We start from the raw sequence: 17,961 nt of genomic DNA, 5'->3' as shown, positions 1-17,961 counted from the left end.
TGGTTGGAATTCAAAACAACTTCATACAATTGTCAAACACAATGAGGGGAAGTGCAGTGCACAAGAACCATAACTCTATCTAAAGTAATTACAGAGTTATTGCCCTTTGTTACTTTTCCATTGCTTTCTTTTGTCCGGACCATAACTTGAAGACTAATGGTTGGAATTCAATATAACTACATACAATGGTCAAGCACATTGAGAGGAAGTGCAGTGCACAAGAACCATAACTCTATCTTGACTAATTACAGAGTTACTGCCCTTTGTTAATTTTCCTTGTCCGGGGCATAACTTGAACACTACTGGTTGGAATTCAAAACAACTTCATACAATTGTCAAACACAATGAGGGGAAGTGCAGTGCACAAGAACCATAACTCTATCTAAAGTAATTACAGAGTTATTGCCCTTTGTTACTTTTCCATTGCTTTCTTTTGTCCGGACAATAACTTGAAGACTAATGGTTGGAATTCAATATAACTACATACAATGGTCAAGCACATTGAGAGGAAGTGCAGTGCACAAGAACCATAACTCTATCTAGACTAATTACAGAGTTATTGCCCTTTGTTACTTTTCCTTGTCCGGGGCATAACTTGAAAATTACTGGTTGGAATTCAAAACAACTTCATACAATTGTCAAACACAGTAAGGGGAAGTGCAGTGCATAAGAACCATAACTCTATCTAAAGTAATTACAGAGTTATTGCCCTTTGTTACTTTTCCATTGCTTTCTTTTGTCCGGAGTATAACTTGAAGACTAATTGTTGGAATTCATTATAACTTCATGCAATGGTCAAGCACATTGAGAGGAAGTGCAGTGCACAAGAACCATAACTACATCTTGACTAATTACAGAGTTACTGCCCTTTGTTTCTTTTCCATTGCTTTTTTTTGTCCGGAGCATAACTTGAAGACTAATGGTTGGAATTCAATATAACTTCATACAATGGTCAAGCACATTGAGAGGAAGTGCAGTGCACAAGAACCATAACTCCATCTTGACAAATTACAGAGTTATTGCCCTTTGTTACTTTTCCTTGTCCAGAGCATAACTTGAAAACTTCTGTTTGGAATTCAATACAACTTCATACAGTTGTCAAGGACATTAAAGGAAGTGCAGTGCATAAGAGCCATAACTCCATTTTCACAAAATACAGAGTTACTGCCCTTTGATACTTTTCCTTGTCTGGAGCATAACTTAAAACGTACTGGTTGAAATTCAAAACAACTTCATACAATGGTCAAGCACAAAAAGAGGAAATGCAGTGCACAAGAACTATAACTCCATCTTCAGTATTTATAGAGTTATTGCCCTTTGTTCCTTTTCTTTGTCTTTCTGGACTTATTACAGAGTAATTCAATAAAACTTCATCAATGGCCAACCACATTGAAAGGAAATGCAATATACAAGAACCACAACTATCTTTAATTGCCCACAACCATAACTCTATATTTCAATTCTTTTACAAGATATTCTGTTACTAGTAACATCCTCATTTCCGAAGCAGTCTTGTGGGGGTATTAATCACATTTAGTGATAGTTCTAGTTCATTTGTAAAGATGTATGAATGGAATTGCCATATTGCAAAATATTTGCAGATATATGACTGTTATATTGTTAAACTGGAATTAGACAAAAATAAAGGACCACAATGGTTGAGTAGTTAGTGACTTCCAATTAGTTTTCCCTAGCTGCAGTTGTTAGGAACTAATCTAATTCTTCATTTAAGGGTGATTTACAGCTATGACACAGAAAGTTAATTATCATCCATGGTTGAGTGATTAAGATAGGGATTTGGATTTTCATGTGAGGAAGCTATCGAGTTAGCTTACAGAATTGCAGTGGTCCTATTCAGGTGCCTATTTGTTTGTGAAATAGTGCATGGAAGGGCACCTGAGGTCTTTCTCCACCAGTTAAATTGGAAAGTGGCCATTTAACCTGTACTGTGTTTATGCAATTCAAAACCCAACCAAAAAAAAAATCAATAGACGATTAACAGTTCCACTTGGGTCACTGAAATAATGAATGTTAATGTAAAAAAAAAGGCATTTGTTTTTATGTTGACTTAACACATACTTTGTCATTTCTCCGCAGACAGTCCATGTAACTGGCTTTCATGGATATGTTTGTGTTACTTAAGTATTAAGTACTAGTAATGTTGAACAATGTCACATTTTAAATTTTTCATTTGCTTGAATATTGATATAGAATATGCTGATATCTTGTTGGGTTTTTTTTCCATACTCTAATCAGATTAGATTTGTTACCCATTTTGAAACATAAGTATTTGAATGTGTGATTGATGTACATGTTTTTTTATAATTGAAACAAATGTGTACTGGAAATTGTTGCTTGCATTTTAAACTATTAAATTTTTTTTAAAGCTTTATTGATCTTTTGTCATCTTTGTAAGAGTTGCTTCCCTTTTGAATAATTTTAAATAATTGACTGTTTGGTAAGAGTTATTGTCCTTAGTACTGTTGAAAGCCTTATTCAATCATGATTGAGTTATTGTTGTTTTCAAAGTTTAATATAATTGATCTGTTGGGTAAGAGTTATTGCTCAATGTACTTTTTCATGATCTTGATTGTAAGATTATTGCCCTTTGTACAATTTAAAAAACTGAACTGTTCGGTAAGAGTTATTGCTCTTTGTTCCGTTTCAAGTGTAATTTAACCACAATCATGATTGTAAGAGTTATTTCCCTTTTCAACATTTAAAATGATTGAACATATTTGTAAGAATTCTTGTCTTTCTCATGTTTAAAGTGTGATTGAACAGTGATCATGATTTTGAGTTATTGGCCCTTTCTAAATTGAACTTTGATCCGATTTGCAAGAGTTTAGAGTTTCGTTAAACTCTTATCAATTTATGTCCCTTTTGTACATTTGAAAGTGTATTTTAGTCTGCCATGCAGATTTTGCTGGATCATTTTCCAATGCCTCGTCAATACATCTGTGAATCCTCCACACTGATTATACTTTAAAAAGATATGTGTAGAAAATATGCTATTTTTAGAAAATTACTGATACAGAATCTAGGAATTTCGGGCCTGAATTAAGCTGAAATATTGTGCTGGAATTGGGTTTATCCAACACAAGACAGATTTTCTTTTATCTACCTTGTACAGTTTTGATATGCACAATGTAATTTATTAAATACTTAACAAACTTGTTCGTACATATATTGCTCTGATAAGCTTATATATATGTTTATATAGAAAATTACTCGTCCATATATTGGCATATTTTAATATCTAACTTTGCAGAAATGTATTGACTTCACTTATATTGTATACTTTTTACAGAAATTTGATAATAATTAAAGCTTTGTAAATAGTGGAAGGATTGCAAAATTGTAATTATTGTCTAGTGAAATAACAACCAGTATCTGTTGGGCCACTTCGTCTACAGAATAACGCAAGTGTTGAAGATTTCATAAGCCTGACTTAAGGTCTTATGGATTCAGCCGGAATGATGCTCAAATATCCAAGAACGCTTTTTCAAAAATCACAAGCCTGCACCTTACAGATTAACAATGTCGGCTTGTTTACTCAATGTGGACCTTGCTGATTGACATATACATGTACACGCGAGACTGTACAATACTTAATGAAGCAAGTTTTTATTTTGAAGTCGGAAATGCGCGAAATCAAGACTGCGCGAACTTACTTATAATGTTGTTTGCCCAAAATCGCATGCCAGCGAAATCCAATATCACATCATCAAGTTATGAAAGACACCGGCCATTGAATACAGTATATAAACAAAAGTATAGAAAACATCTATTTGTAGCACCTAAGTGTTCACTTACAGCAACCAAATTTACAAGACCACACATAATTAAAAAATTAAGCAAGATGAACGACGATCATTGAATACTGCACTTCCTTTCACTGTTAACATGATTTAAATAATTCAAGAACTACGCAGGTAAAAGTCTTGACGCATTTCTCTAGTAATCGGTGCTTGTCAAACGCGCACACAGCAAGCGCGTGCACAATATAGAGCAAAAATGATAAAACAAACAAACAAATAAAAGCAACTCGGTGTAATGTTTTCTAAAATATTTTTTATCTATTTCATATAAAAGAAAAATGAATAGAATACATAATAGGAAATTCAATGATCTTTAAAAAAAGTGAACGAATAAGTTAACAGAAACATAAAAGAAACTGGAGAATCGCCAATAAAATTTGCATTGTGAAAATCACAGCTAATAACTTACATAGCACCGTTATTGAAAGATCTGAGAGCGAGTATAGGTAAAAATGTCTATCTATCTTCTAAAACGTATACCAGCAACAGGTTTTGTGCAGACAAATAAAATAAGAAATATAAAATATCTGTAATGAGATCATGGCACGGTTTGGTGACGTATCAAGTCAAATCTACAAAGATTGGCAAGATTTGCAACACTTCCGGTGTTCTTGGAAATATACATGCATATTTACTGCGGAGCTGATATAACATAATAAGCGCATATTCGAAGTATATATAATTGATAATTTGTACCAGTTTCTTTTCATTTTATAAACAAACATTTATATTCTTGTAAATCTAAAAATGATTGTCACATTTTTGTTTCCGTAAAATGTTTAAACATGTTATATATTGCACTTGGAATTGTAAAAATGTATTTTGCAAAACAGTTTGGTCACATTTTATCCAGACTTGAATAAAAGAATGGCAACTTGTCCAAGGTAGAAATAAATGAAATGTTTGGTCTCGTGAGTGACATAGCTTCCAAAGTTTCGGCCAACGATGCAATGCCAGGTTGGGTTGTACTTTTTGTCGAATTCTTTCTTGATGTAGGCAGCAATGTCCTTTTCAATGTTGTATTTTTCAAGAGCCTGGGTGGCACATTCGACTGCATCATTTTGCATGTCTTCTGACATATCAGCATTTTTTATAACGGCTTTCCTGTCAGTCATTTTGTCAATCTGAAAAAGGAAACATAATATGTTCACTAAAGCGATCAGTGACCATGATAGCCAGTTAAGCAGCCATTGACCAGTTAGTTCCCTGTATGTCGCGGCTACTTTGTAACATGTTGCAGCTACTGTGTAGCAGGAGACACAAAAAATATGAACAGATCAAAACGCTGATTTATTCCGGAGTCATAACTCAACTAAAAACCATTCAACTGAAAATTCGTTTATCATACGAAAGTGCTTCAGGTTGGTAACTTTAAAAAAAATCACAAAAAGAGCCAAAACTGACAAAAAATCATCATGGAACTGGAAAATGCCGACGATTTCATCATTTGCACAAGTAGACTTGGTACTGTTCATTCCTGTAAAGTTTGAATGAACTTGCACCAGTAGTTTTTTTTATGAGTAGTCCGGACAACTTTTATGACGGACGGACAGATGAACAGACGAACAAATAGACGACGAAGTGATCCCTATACATTGTGGCAGACGACATAAAAATGGGTGCATTATTGTTAGGTATAAGGTATTTGAAAGTTGTTTTTTTTTTTCTTTTAGAAATTTCTATCCGCATATAATGGTTGGCACAATTCCAAAATTTTCAGAAATAATATCAAGTTTGGTATTAAGATGTTTGGAATTTTTTCGTGATGTAAGCAAAAATTCAGCTTTTTTATGACACAAACCAGGAATATCTTTGTTTTTGATGAAATGCAAAATGTCTAAAATAAGTTGATGAATAGTGGCTACAGAATTAGTATTTATATTATTATCACTATTGCATCATCATTAAGTCATAATCATTATTGTTTTGTAATAATAATAGTATTTATAAAAATAATAATAATTATTATTATTATTAGAATGCAGTACAATACAATATTCTTTTATTACGTCAAGGTTAAAGTAAATTTTGTAAAAATAGACATTACAATAGTCATATTTTAATCATTGTTTTAATTAAATGCCCATCACCTGCAACAGATAGGAAATTTGGTAAAAACTGGAGATCTGCAGTAGATCCGTAGGACTGAATTTGGGTGCCGAATAGTTAAAGTTATAATACCGTTCAACGATGATATTTTACCCTACAACTTAGTTTTCAGAAATTATCACCTAAATCATAAGTATATCCTCATTAATGATGAACTGCTATACAATTTTAATCTTATTTCGCCGAAACACTCGGATGCAACTGGATATAATATCGCCAGTTTTTGAAATCCCCGCCATTTGTAAAAGCTCTCGGGCCCGATCGGTTTCATTCGGAATTAACTCATTTGCATACGGAAAAGTTCGGAAATGCTATAATTAGAAACAAGTTCGGAAACGCTATAATTAGAAACGTCAACAAACTTGCGACCCCGATATTAGGAGATATAATATAAATGACGGATGCAATTTTATTTTATGTTTTGTAATTAATAAACGATATGAAAAGCTATTTATTAGCTAAGGAATGTAGCTTATATCCTCGTAACGCGTTACAAAACAATCGGAAAAAGAACAAAGTCTGAGACTCTCACTAGATCTACAGTAAACAAGAAGATGGAGCGTTGGTCATGTCTATGTCGTACGGTTGCTGTGGTTATTTGAAATCGGTAAATTAGCCGTTCTTTATGATCTGTTCGTACCAGAAATAATACGTACCTATTGCCAAGCTTCCATCGTAGTAATATGGCATACAGTAGTGTGCGTTATGTAAATATTATGAAACACAGACACTTGGGCTTTGGTGCTCAATCTGTATTATATTATAGATGTTGAAATATGATTTTTTTTCAAAACGGCTTATATTAAGTTGTTTTTTTTTGTGGATTTTAAAGGCGTTTTGAGCTCCAAACCAAAGTGTCTGTGTTAGGAAATTATAATGAAAAGAAATATAATTTGGCAATCTGGTGTAATAACCTGTATAGGGTGTTACCAGATTAAATAACCAGTCAACTGCATGCAAAAGCCAATACATATTTAACATCTACAGACTCAACCGTTTGATATATGATAATGTATAATTATACTTCAATTTATAAGCAAACAAGAATGGAAAAAGGACCAAGTTAAAGTTCTGATGCCTATAATTTTGAAAATGATCACTCAAGACCTGATTTTTATGTTAGCCTTTTGTAAAAGTGCACATTATGGAAAATAATGTACTAATGAGAATTTTATTCCAATACAAACACAGTGCAACCTGTGTAAATATTATTCTGTTAACAATGAACAGTTGCATTCCACTGAAAATAAGATTGCCAAGAATTAAATCCTAATCTCTGGATTATGTACACCGGTATGGCATAAAACCATAAATTTCACCACTTTATGTTCAAATGTTGAATTCTGCTAAAGCTGGTGCTAGGGGGGCATGGAAGGTAACTTGCACTTTCCAACAGGCTCACCAAATAGAGCCTGCAACAGTTTCAATTTTGTCATTTTGGGCTTTCTTTATTTCTCTATTTTCTGATGTCAAATGTACTTTTTTAAAATTCAAATAAGATCACAGATTGTAACAATGTTTTACAAATACCTTTCAATGTTAATTTACACTACACTTCTTTTAGCACGTTTCAGGACACATTTTGGAATGTTGTTAAAATAACAAAAACACAGATAAATTGAAACATGTATTTGAACATTGGCAGTAAAACAACAATAAAATATTTTCAAATGAACAGCATATCTTCTTTTTCTTACTCTTAAAATTGTACACCAGTGACTTCTTTACAGTTATAGTTTTATTTTTTATTCAATCCATGCTGTCTTAACAGGAAGAGAAAGTGTGAAGATGGCCAATATTGTAGAAGGAAATAAATAATATCTTAATTCCAACCAAATTGTATGAACTTGAGCTAACCCCTTATGGGTTTCTGGTGATGAAGGATATTATGCTTAAGCCATTGTGACCTTAGACCTTATTAACTCCAAACTAATGCTTAATTACTAATCTAAGCAATGTCCCTGGAAATGTTCAAAACCTTGGGACAATGAGTTTACATGTCACTGAGACCTTGAACGTATAATCAAATGGACAAATCTTAAAACTAATGGCAATCAGAATTTTTCCTTCTGAGTTACATAAACTATACCTTACAATGTTACACATATTTAAAGGAAGTTAAACTTTATGCCATCTTGAGCTTTAAATCTAATTACCTCAAAATCAGTTGGTGCCATTATCTGGGGAAGGGCAATGTTCCTACCAAGCCTAAAAACTTAGGCTTACCCCTGAATGTAAAATATTGTTTGTTCCCCACTCCCGCGACCTACCCACAAATAGCACAGCTACCTAAAATATCTCATTGCCCAGGATTTGTTTACTAAAATGAAATCAGAGTGTCAATGAGAATGACATCTCTTTAACTGTCTCGTGATTTTTTAATTGTAAATATACAAATGTTGGGATATTTGTTGATTGAAACTGAAAATATGGTTCTAAATTTTCAAGTAAAACAGATGCTTTCATGCATTCACAATTTGTTTGAACTACATATAATTTTAATGAAAAATAAAACAAGACAAACATTTTGAATAACTAGGAATGTGTCCATAGGACACGGGTCCCCCCCTACGCGCCACTGTTCTGTCAATCTTATGACTCTAGGTCAAATATTTTTTGAAAACTAAAAATCTTTTACTAAGTAAAGGGCAAGAACTTTACAAATACTGAATAAATTCACAAGTAAACCCCAAGGTGCATAAGTACACATGCTGACCAACATTCTTTTAAACATTCAGGCCTACAAGTGATATACTTTTTGAGCTATGCATGAACAAGTTGAAAATTGTAAATTATTCGATAAATTAAAGTGAACCTGTAGTAGCCACTCCTATATTGTCTTTCTTATTTATATTTTATCCCTGTAGGATATTAATTATGGAGTTAAATGATAAATTATTTATGTTTGGCTGAATGAAATGAAAGAAAACATAAATATTTTTTTAGCTATGCATGAACAAGTTAAAAATTGTAAATTTATACTACTGTAAGTCAAGGGCAATAACTCTAACAAAACTGAAAAAAATCCACATAAAAGTCCCAGGTTCATAGCTTCACAGTGATGTAAATCATTATTCCTGTAATTAAGTGATGTTGATCATTATTCCTGTAAAGTTGGTTGATTCTCACTCAAGCACTCAAGGAACAAATAACAACATAATTAAACGTTTTTTACTAAGTCAAGGGAAATAACTCTACAAATACTGGATAAATCCACAAGCCAAACCCCAGGTGCAAACTACACATGCTGATCAACATTCCTGTAAAGTTTCATGACTCTAAGTCAAATACTTTTTGAGTTACATGCGACACAAGTTGAAAATTGCAAAATTTTACTAAGTCAAGGGCCATAGCTCTCAAAATACTAAATCCAGACGAAAATACCCAGGTGCACAACTACACATAATGTTCAACATTCCTGTAAAGTTTCATTGCTCTAGGTCAAATACTTCCTGAGAAGCATGCGACACAAGTTGAAAATTGCAAAAATTCAATGGCAGTAACTCTGAAAATACTAAAAATATCCAGATGAAAATACCAAGGTGAACAACTACACTTGCTGATCAACATTACAGTAAAGTTTCATGACTCTAGGTGAAATACGGACAGACGGACAAGGGTAAATTTAAATGCCCGCCAATAAAGTGGGGGCACAAAAATAAATATTTTATCAGCCCACCTAACCTATCTAAACTGGAATGGGATGAGGGAGTAAATACAAAGATAATTTTAAGGCTTGCCTTGTTTAATTGAACAAGGATTTTATATAAAATGCCCCTATGACATTGGTCTAATTAACTAGATTGGACTACAAACAATTCATGGACTAATAACAATTGATCTCCGCGAGTCGGATGTGTTGCCTTGTGAACATTATAGTTTAGGAGAAATGGCCAAGACAAAAATAAAATATGAAAATTAACACAGGGCAATAAAGTTAAAGCCACTAATAGCAAATAACAAGCAAAGCCAAAATTTAGACATTTAACCTTGAAGGTCAAGGTCAATTATGAATGAAGGCCAAGGTTAGACAATACACCAAGAACTTTAAAAGTTATGAACAAGGTTCAAGTTTGCAGAAGGCAAGGGCAGCAACCTCTATTTCTTTTTTCAAAAAAAAAAAAAAAAAAGAAGAAAAGCTGAGCTAAAGTGAATGACATAGTACATGTATATCAAAAGATAAAATTGAATAATACTTTAAACTTTGTTACTACATTAAAGCTCATAGCAGCACTTATAGTTTAATAGATTGGATAATATTTTGCACTTGTATAAAAAGTAGTCATTTTTCTGACAAAATATTAAAAACAGACCTTGAGTCATGACAAATGAATCAAGAGAATTTTTTTCGAAACAAGATAGATACAGTGCCATATCTAAAAAGATATTTCATAAAACTATCATGAATACCAGGTGTTCAATGTCAGCTTAAATATGTTTGAATAGTTGGGCAATCAGTGTAACACACTATTTGTCATTCTTTTCCATAAAAAGTCAATCATATCTTGATTTATGTTCCTCATGAATGGCTCGGGTAGGCTTCGGGCTAACTTGGGCCAAATATTTTGAAAGTCTGTGGGGGTCATCTTCCTCTAACTTTCTATTTTATATATCCCCTCCATGTCACTAATTCTCAGAGTTATAGCATCATGAAAAATGGTATAATGATACTTTTTCTTCTTCTTTAATTCATCCAGACTCGCTGAAGTCTGAAATGAGAAATTAACAAGCCTGTTATAACAAAAATCATAAGTGTATACAATTCTCAAAATGCATTACATGTAATTATGTCCTCAAAATTTATTAGTCAGGTTATTCAGAGACTGCAAAATCTCTTTTGATTGAAATTAATATTATATAGGCAATATAAATGCATAGTGATCACACTTTCAATAAAAATATCTTATAATTCATAGAGGCAGGAACATTTAATACTAAGATATGCAGCATTTATATTCATATGCAAAAATGAAAAAACAAATGTTGAGAATCTATATGCCCAAAGAAGATAAAGCACAACATTTTATTTAGGTTTTGCCTCTTTATATGTTTGAAGAACTGAAATCTTTCTATTGAAATAAACAAAGAAACATGGTACATCCATATTAGACTCAGTACAGAGTACATCTATATTGAACATTATTATAGTTCCAAACAATTCACTTTATTAACACAAACTGGACACTGTTTTCTTTCATTCTGTAAAATTGTAAAACATTACATGTTGGGGTTTTGTAAGTAGCATACCTAACAGATCCCCCTTGTTGGTGATGTATGGTCTATTTGCATGTATATTATAATCTATGGCTGCTAGAAGATTGTGCATCCTATAAACAGGTGGTGTGTAAGCAAATCTTTTGGTACAATACATCAAGATGTGCTGGTGAAACCCCTCCATGCCAGCTGTACTTCTAAAAATGAATACAAATAATGGAAAGATATTTTCATTTAAATGATTTCCTTTAACATTAACATATTCATATGCTAGATATATATGTATGTAAATAATCATCTTTGAAAAGATTTTACACAGCTCTATCCTTCAATTGATAAGTGCAATAAAGGTGCCAATTAATTTATACATAGTGGTTGTAGGTCCATTTGCGTTAACATATAAAGATGCTGTAAACATTGAACATTCTATAATCAATAGACATATGAGCTTTGTATTAATCAGGACATAATACTCCTTTCCAGTTAGGAAAATAAATCCTTTTAAAAATTTCACTCCAAACTGCTAGCATATCTTAACAAAGATAGACATATCTCCTTTGCAGAATTAATGGTTCCAACATTGGAGCCATTGGCTTCAACTTTTTTGATTGGCCAATCTGGTGGTGCAAACTAAAATTGCTCCAGGGGGAACCCTGTCAATATAAATTTCTTTTATTGTACCTGATGAGAACAAACCTGCAGTTGAGATATTATGTCATCTTATTCAGAACACCAGCCAGATCTTTCAGACTATGTGCATCTTATTTCCTTTGCAGCCATGGTTTGTTCTGGTTTCTAATGGGCCATGATTGTACTAGGCATTGGTGTATTCCATCATCTGAAAACAGAATCCATTCATGCTCAATAACTATAAGATTGATGCAGACACTAAAATATATTATTCCCTGAAATAAAATATCAAGAAAAATAAGCATGCATTAAAAAATGGCAAAGAAGTCAGCCTTCAACAAGTTTCATGAAACATTACTAAGCATTTCACATTTATTTTACATATAAAATGCTTACCATAAACTTATGAAGTATTCCACATTATGCATCAAAACATCTTGCATGCATTAATTTTCTTGCAACAAATGACAATTATGTATTGCTATCTAGAATTTTATCTAAATATTTCTTGAGCAACAGAATAATCATATAAAAATATCAAACATTCAAACAAAATCAAATATATAATAATTGTTTACTTACCATGAATAGTTTATAGTCTGTAGCAGTTTTATAACTAAACCAGAAATGAATGGTTGTGTCTCAATTCAACTCCAAAAGGATTTTATTGGCTTTCTTTAGTGCTACCTGAAGATTAAACCATAACTTGCTTAAGATTTAGAAGAAAAAAAATCAATTGTGGAATTCCTTTTCATTTTAGCGAAAAATATTCTACATAAGAATTGTATATATTCAGTCTTCACCAACATTTACTATAGGACATGAATCTGCCCTTGTTATTAACAACAAATACAGCAGTATTGCATGCAGTGATAACACCAGTCTATTAAAAATTCTTAGTTTAAAAGGGATATAACTTAAAAAAATATTGCTTTCACAGTCATTGAATTTAAGATTTTGAGTTCACTGGCCCCAATTCCCGTTTTGAATTTATTCTACTATATATTTAACTACATTTTCTTAAAATTTACACTGGCCCAAACTAATTTTCACTGGCCATGGGCCACCAGGCCAGTGCTATATTCAATGACTGCTTTCATAAGAACATGTATGCTCCCCTGTTTAACAATTACACTTTGTCCTGATAAGCAAGTCTTTCAAGTTTCATGTTGATACATTTCAAAATATTTAAATAATGCAATTGTATGCCATCATAGCAATCTGACATAGAATGTAATAGCTTTGAAAAAAAAAGCTAGAAATTAGTAATTTATGATGTTTGATTGTAACTAAGAAAGTATACTCCACTTTTGAGGAATCTGTAACTATTTTGTTGTATGGTCTGAGAATTGACTATATAACAGAATCCTTTCCAAAAACCATTTATGAGCCGCGTCACGACAAAACCAACATAGTGCGTTTGCGACCAGCATGGATCCAGACCAGCCTGCGCATCCGCGCAGTCTGATCAGGATCCATGCTGTTCGCTATCAGTTTCTCTACTTGTTATAGGGTTTGTAAGCGAACAACATGGATCCTGATCAGACTGCGCAGATGCGCAGGCTGGTCTGGATCCATGCTGGTCGCAAAACCATTATGTTGGTTTTGTCATGACGCGGCTCATATATATTTTTTCACAAGTGGATTTAAGACCTACAGTATAATGACCCTCTATTATTTTTTCACCTCAGTGAACAATTACCTATAATAATATTATGGAGTCATACAAATATCAAACTCATCATTTAAGATGACACCAAAATCTTTCAATTGGACCAAAATTAACCATGTAATGCATGTTTTTTTTCTTCTTCTAATACAGTATTATATGCCACTTAAAAAATGTCATAATTGTTTAATATTTAAATCATATGAATATCTGATCATGATATATATGGATCACATGTTGACATGTATATATCCATTAATTGGTTCAATAAACTAATAAAAAAACATGAATTCAGCAGTATATAAGATTCCGTGGCCGAGTGGTTAAGGTCGTTGACTTCAAACCACTTGCCCCTCACCGCTGTGGGTTCGAATCCCAACAGGGACTTTGGATTCTTTCATGTGAGGAAGCTATCCAGCTAGCTTACGGAACGTCGGTGGTTCTACTCAGGTGCCCGTTCGTGCCTGAAATAATGCACGGAAGGGCATCTGAGGTATTCCTCCACCAGTAAAGCTGGAACGTCGCGATATGACCTATACTGTGTCGATGTGACGTAAAACCCAAAACAAACAAAATATAAGATTAATCAGTTTTTATATGAATTATATAAGTAAATTAGTTATGCAAGTATATAGTTATATAGCAGTTTTGAAAGGTATTATTATAACCTGTCACTTTCGACAAAAATGGTGTACTTACTCTCCTCTGCATATGCACTGAAGTCCAGGTCATCTTTGATGTCCCTGGTAGTGGTATTGCAACACATGATGATGATGAAATTGACTTATTTCTGTAATTGAAAATATAGCATACTAGTACCATGGCCTAAAATCTTGACTATTCAAACCAATTACAATACATGAATTGCTGCACTGCTTATAAGGAAGAAGGGTTGTCAATAAGAATTATCTAACGTTTCCAGCACAATTATGGTTATTGTCCATGATTATTTTTCAAATTGTGAAATGCTGAAATTTTACTGCAAAAATGATTCAAATGAGACAAAAATATTGATTTTTGTGCGATTTTCCAGACAACATTTTATTTTTTCTACTTTATTTCTTTGAAGATTCAACAACCCTGGATAGTAGATCAATATATCAGACTTACGGGCTTGTTATTGCTTAAATGTCGGTCAAGGTTGCCCAAAAGCAAAAATATCTCAAAATCAAAGGACGTCACATTTATAGGACTACCCTTGATAGTTGAACATGCTTTGAAGAAATGCCTGTTCTGCTAGTCAATAGTTCTAACCCTTTTTGAGACACATGTGGCTAATCTATTTCACAGCATTGTAGTTACTACAGCTTACAGTAAAAAACAATAATGTGATTGGAAAATAAAATTTATTCTAAATATAATTTTGTTGTGTCTTAAATGATTCTTAAAAGATAGTGATTGGTCATCTTAAACGATATTACAATGGTTACAATGAACATACGCCATAAAATTGTAAAGAATTAGGCTCAGCCGATCTTTTATTTAACCTGTTATTGTTAACAATTTATTGGTACGAAAATTACAGTGAACGAAAACTTGATACACAGACGTGGATCGGCAAGCTTAATTTCTTTATCATAAGTCAAAACCATCGTAAAAACTATAACACAATATCTGTGTTTATATATTCGTAGGTGAAATTTTTCTATAAGTAGATCTAAGACAAAGAAAAAATTAAATGCAAACAAAAACGATGATCACCTCACCTGTCAATCAGATAACAACTTCACGGTCGCTTTTGGTTTTAATTACCCTTTTTAGAACTTTTCATCGCTTTGAATCACTACCGGAGTATATCCTTGATTGAATTAAATCACAGTTTCTTCCCACTTTTCGCTTTTTCCTTTTCCAATCTCAAAATTTATTTCTCGTATAGGTGACACACCTTTCGTATTGTCCGCCATTATTTTGGTTTGGTAAATCATATCACGTGACTCAGATCCGAACATTTACGGAAATAATCGAAGGGCTTCCCGCCAAAATATAAATCTTATTTGACTAACCCAGTCAAATAAGAAAATGCATTTTTTAGAATGGTCAGAAATGTTACGGAGAGCGTTTCTAAGTTGGAAAACTTTGTCAATACTAGTTAAATAATGCATTTGATAACAATAAGGCGTTAATTTGACAATCTGTTTTGATGAATTTGACCAGGAATATAACTTTAAATAAAAATATTGAATAAAGAGTTCTAAAATCTTTGAAAATAAGGGCTTCTTTACTGTAATAAGTGTTTAAATGTTTGAAGATGTCATCCTAGACAGTCATTGTTTGCATTCATTTAATCACTGCAAAATTTCAGTCATACATTTTTCCCAATTTTTAACAAAACATCGCTGAAATTCCCAAATTCGATGGGTATCGAATGGGTCATGTTCCCAAAATCCTTGAAAAAAAAACCTGCCATTCATCACATCGGAGAATTTTGATATTAAAAACTGACTGAACAGCGAGCAGTGCTGCCCATGGTAAAGTTTGCCTGCATGGGCAGAATCAGGTGCAGCCAATAATAAAAATATGCCAAATACATTACTTTGATGTATTATCATTATCAGTAGTAAGTCTGGGATTTTTTTTATCAAATTTGCGCTAAGACAAATCTTCATCAAGATAAAATTTCAGAAATATTTACTTCACGCCATGCGTGGGCGATACTGTCTTCAGATAGGCATCAATGCTGTAGCAGGTGAAAACTGTTTTATGTGTCTACTTGAAATCTCTTGGATATAAGCACTGAACCAAAACAAACTGATAAAATATTTATTTATTCATTTATTCGTTTATATATTTATTCATTTATATATTTATCAGTTTATTATTTAATCTTATTTATTGATTTTTAAATCATAGAAGTTATAAAAATCGCAGTGTTGTGATTTTCCGCTCTCTATGTAGATATGACTTTTTTGTTAAATAAAATACAATTTTTTCAATAAAAATATTCACCTGGAAAAAATGCAATTATTTTACAAGTTTTGCTATTTTCCCCAGCCTTCTTGTACTTTCTAAGCTTATGTTTCTTATTTTAAAGACATGTGTTGGTAAAGTAAAACCATGGCTTAATCTTATATTCAATGTACATTATGTTCACTATTTGAATTGCAGTTAAATCATTACTTACATAGGCCTACATGTGCATGTACTATAGACTGACCAGCGCAATCATTTATTTAATAGCGGATTTGCCAAAATATCCATTAAAATGACTGTCAGGACATATGCTCTTGCAATTAGCCGAGGTTCCTTATTATATTTTTATGAAATTATGACCGCATTTTCTACATTTAAAAAATAAAATTCAATTCTGCAGACACTTTTCTAATTGTATGTTAAACATGTGAATGTGAAGATGCGCTGCGTTGCCTTTACCCCTTTTCAAACAACATACAGTGTACTTGCGTGCATTTGGCCTGCATGCAGTGTGTAAATTTGGAACCATTAAAAAAATTGCTTCGGATTTCAGGCGAGTTCAGAGCCTAGGCTCGCTTTATACTATACAGACACTGAATACACAAATTATCTACCTTGAATTAGATCCAGGAAAATACTAGAATAACCACCTAATATTGCACTCGCACCCTTGGATGTACCAAATTTATTTCCGAAATGTCTTAATCAATTAAACGGAACAGATTTTTTTAATTAAGACGTGTACATTAGATCTAATGTATTGGGAAAATTGAAGAAAAAAATATTGGTAAATATAGAAAAATGAATATAATACTTACATTTTATAAGTCCTACGTTATTATTTTTACACAAGCTTTGTCTTGAAGAATTCTTAATTTATTAAAGAATCTATGATTACTGAACATGATTATGTTGAGTCATGTTGCAACATTTTATGTAACAACCATTGGATACAGCATCCTTTGTAAATCAGTACTTTCTAACAACGCGCATTATTTACACGGTGCACATATAGAAAATTATCTTGGTGCAGAAGTGTATATTTATTAGTTATGAAGATTTTTCACAGGTAATATGGCCCTTAAATTTACGTTGGTAACGTCATTTTTTCATTGGATTATCATGACGTTTGTTTACGGCTGTAGTCGATTTACATGGCAGTAGGGCAACATAATCAGTTGCTATCCAGCTAGCTTACGGAACGTCGGTGCTTCAACTCAGGTGCCCGTTCGTGTCTGAAAAAATGCACGGAGGGACACCGGAGGTCTTTTCCCACCAGGAAAGCTGGAACGTCGCCAAATGACATAGATACTGTGTCGGTGTGACGTAAAACCCAAATGAAACAAACATAACCAGTTAAAATCTTCAAATTAGATTCATAATCAAACGAACTTTCTGTTGTTTTTTTTCCTGTTTCTTTTCTTTTTCTTCTTAAATTAAAAAATGAAAACTACAACATTCGTGTATATAATTTATATGTAAGTGACGTTAAAAACAAAATGTTTTCAAATCATATTTAAATAAGGCTATCTACAAATATATCATTATTTATGTTCAGTTCATGTAAGTAAATATATAAAGCTCGTATATTTGTATTATTGCATATAA

The 17,961-nt window shown here is 32.6% G+C and overlaps 1 long non-coding RNA gene across 3 annotated transcripts; it reads right to left on the bottom strand.

Moving 5' to 3' along the window:
• Nucleotides 1–7,544: 7,544 nt before the first annotated feature.
• Nucleotides 7,545–15,612, bottom strand: LOC132713934 (uncharacterized). Of its 3 annotated transcripts, none has more exons than XR_009623506.1 (6): nucleotides 15,150–15,612; nucleotides 14,143–14,233; nucleotides 12,357–12,461; nucleotides 11,826–11,982; nucleotides 11,178–11,341; nucleotides 7,545–10,639 (listed from the first exon to the last, which is right to left on the bottom strand). It is a non-coding gene; the product is annotated as an uncharacterized LOC132713934 (long non-coding RNA). The 3 variants fall into 3 exon arrangements; XR_009623504.1 differs by having other exon boundaries at nucleotides 11,841–11,982; XR_009623505.1 differs by having other exon boundaries at nucleotides 11,841–11,982; nucleotides 15,196–15,612.
• Between the last annotated feature and the right edge of the window lie 2,349 nt (nucleotides 15,613–17,961).

This window comes from Ruditapes philippinarum, unplaced genomic scaffold (assembly GCF_026571515.1).
Source record: "Ruditapes philippinarum isolate M1 unplaced genomic scaffold, ASM2657151v2 ctg4695_1_1_1_1, whole genome shotgun sequence".
Lineage (NCBI taxonomy): Eukaryota > Metazoa > Mollusca > Bivalvia > Venerida > Veneridae > Ruditapes > Ruditapes philippinarum.
This window is presented reverse-complemented; position numbering and strand designations above follow the sequence as displayed.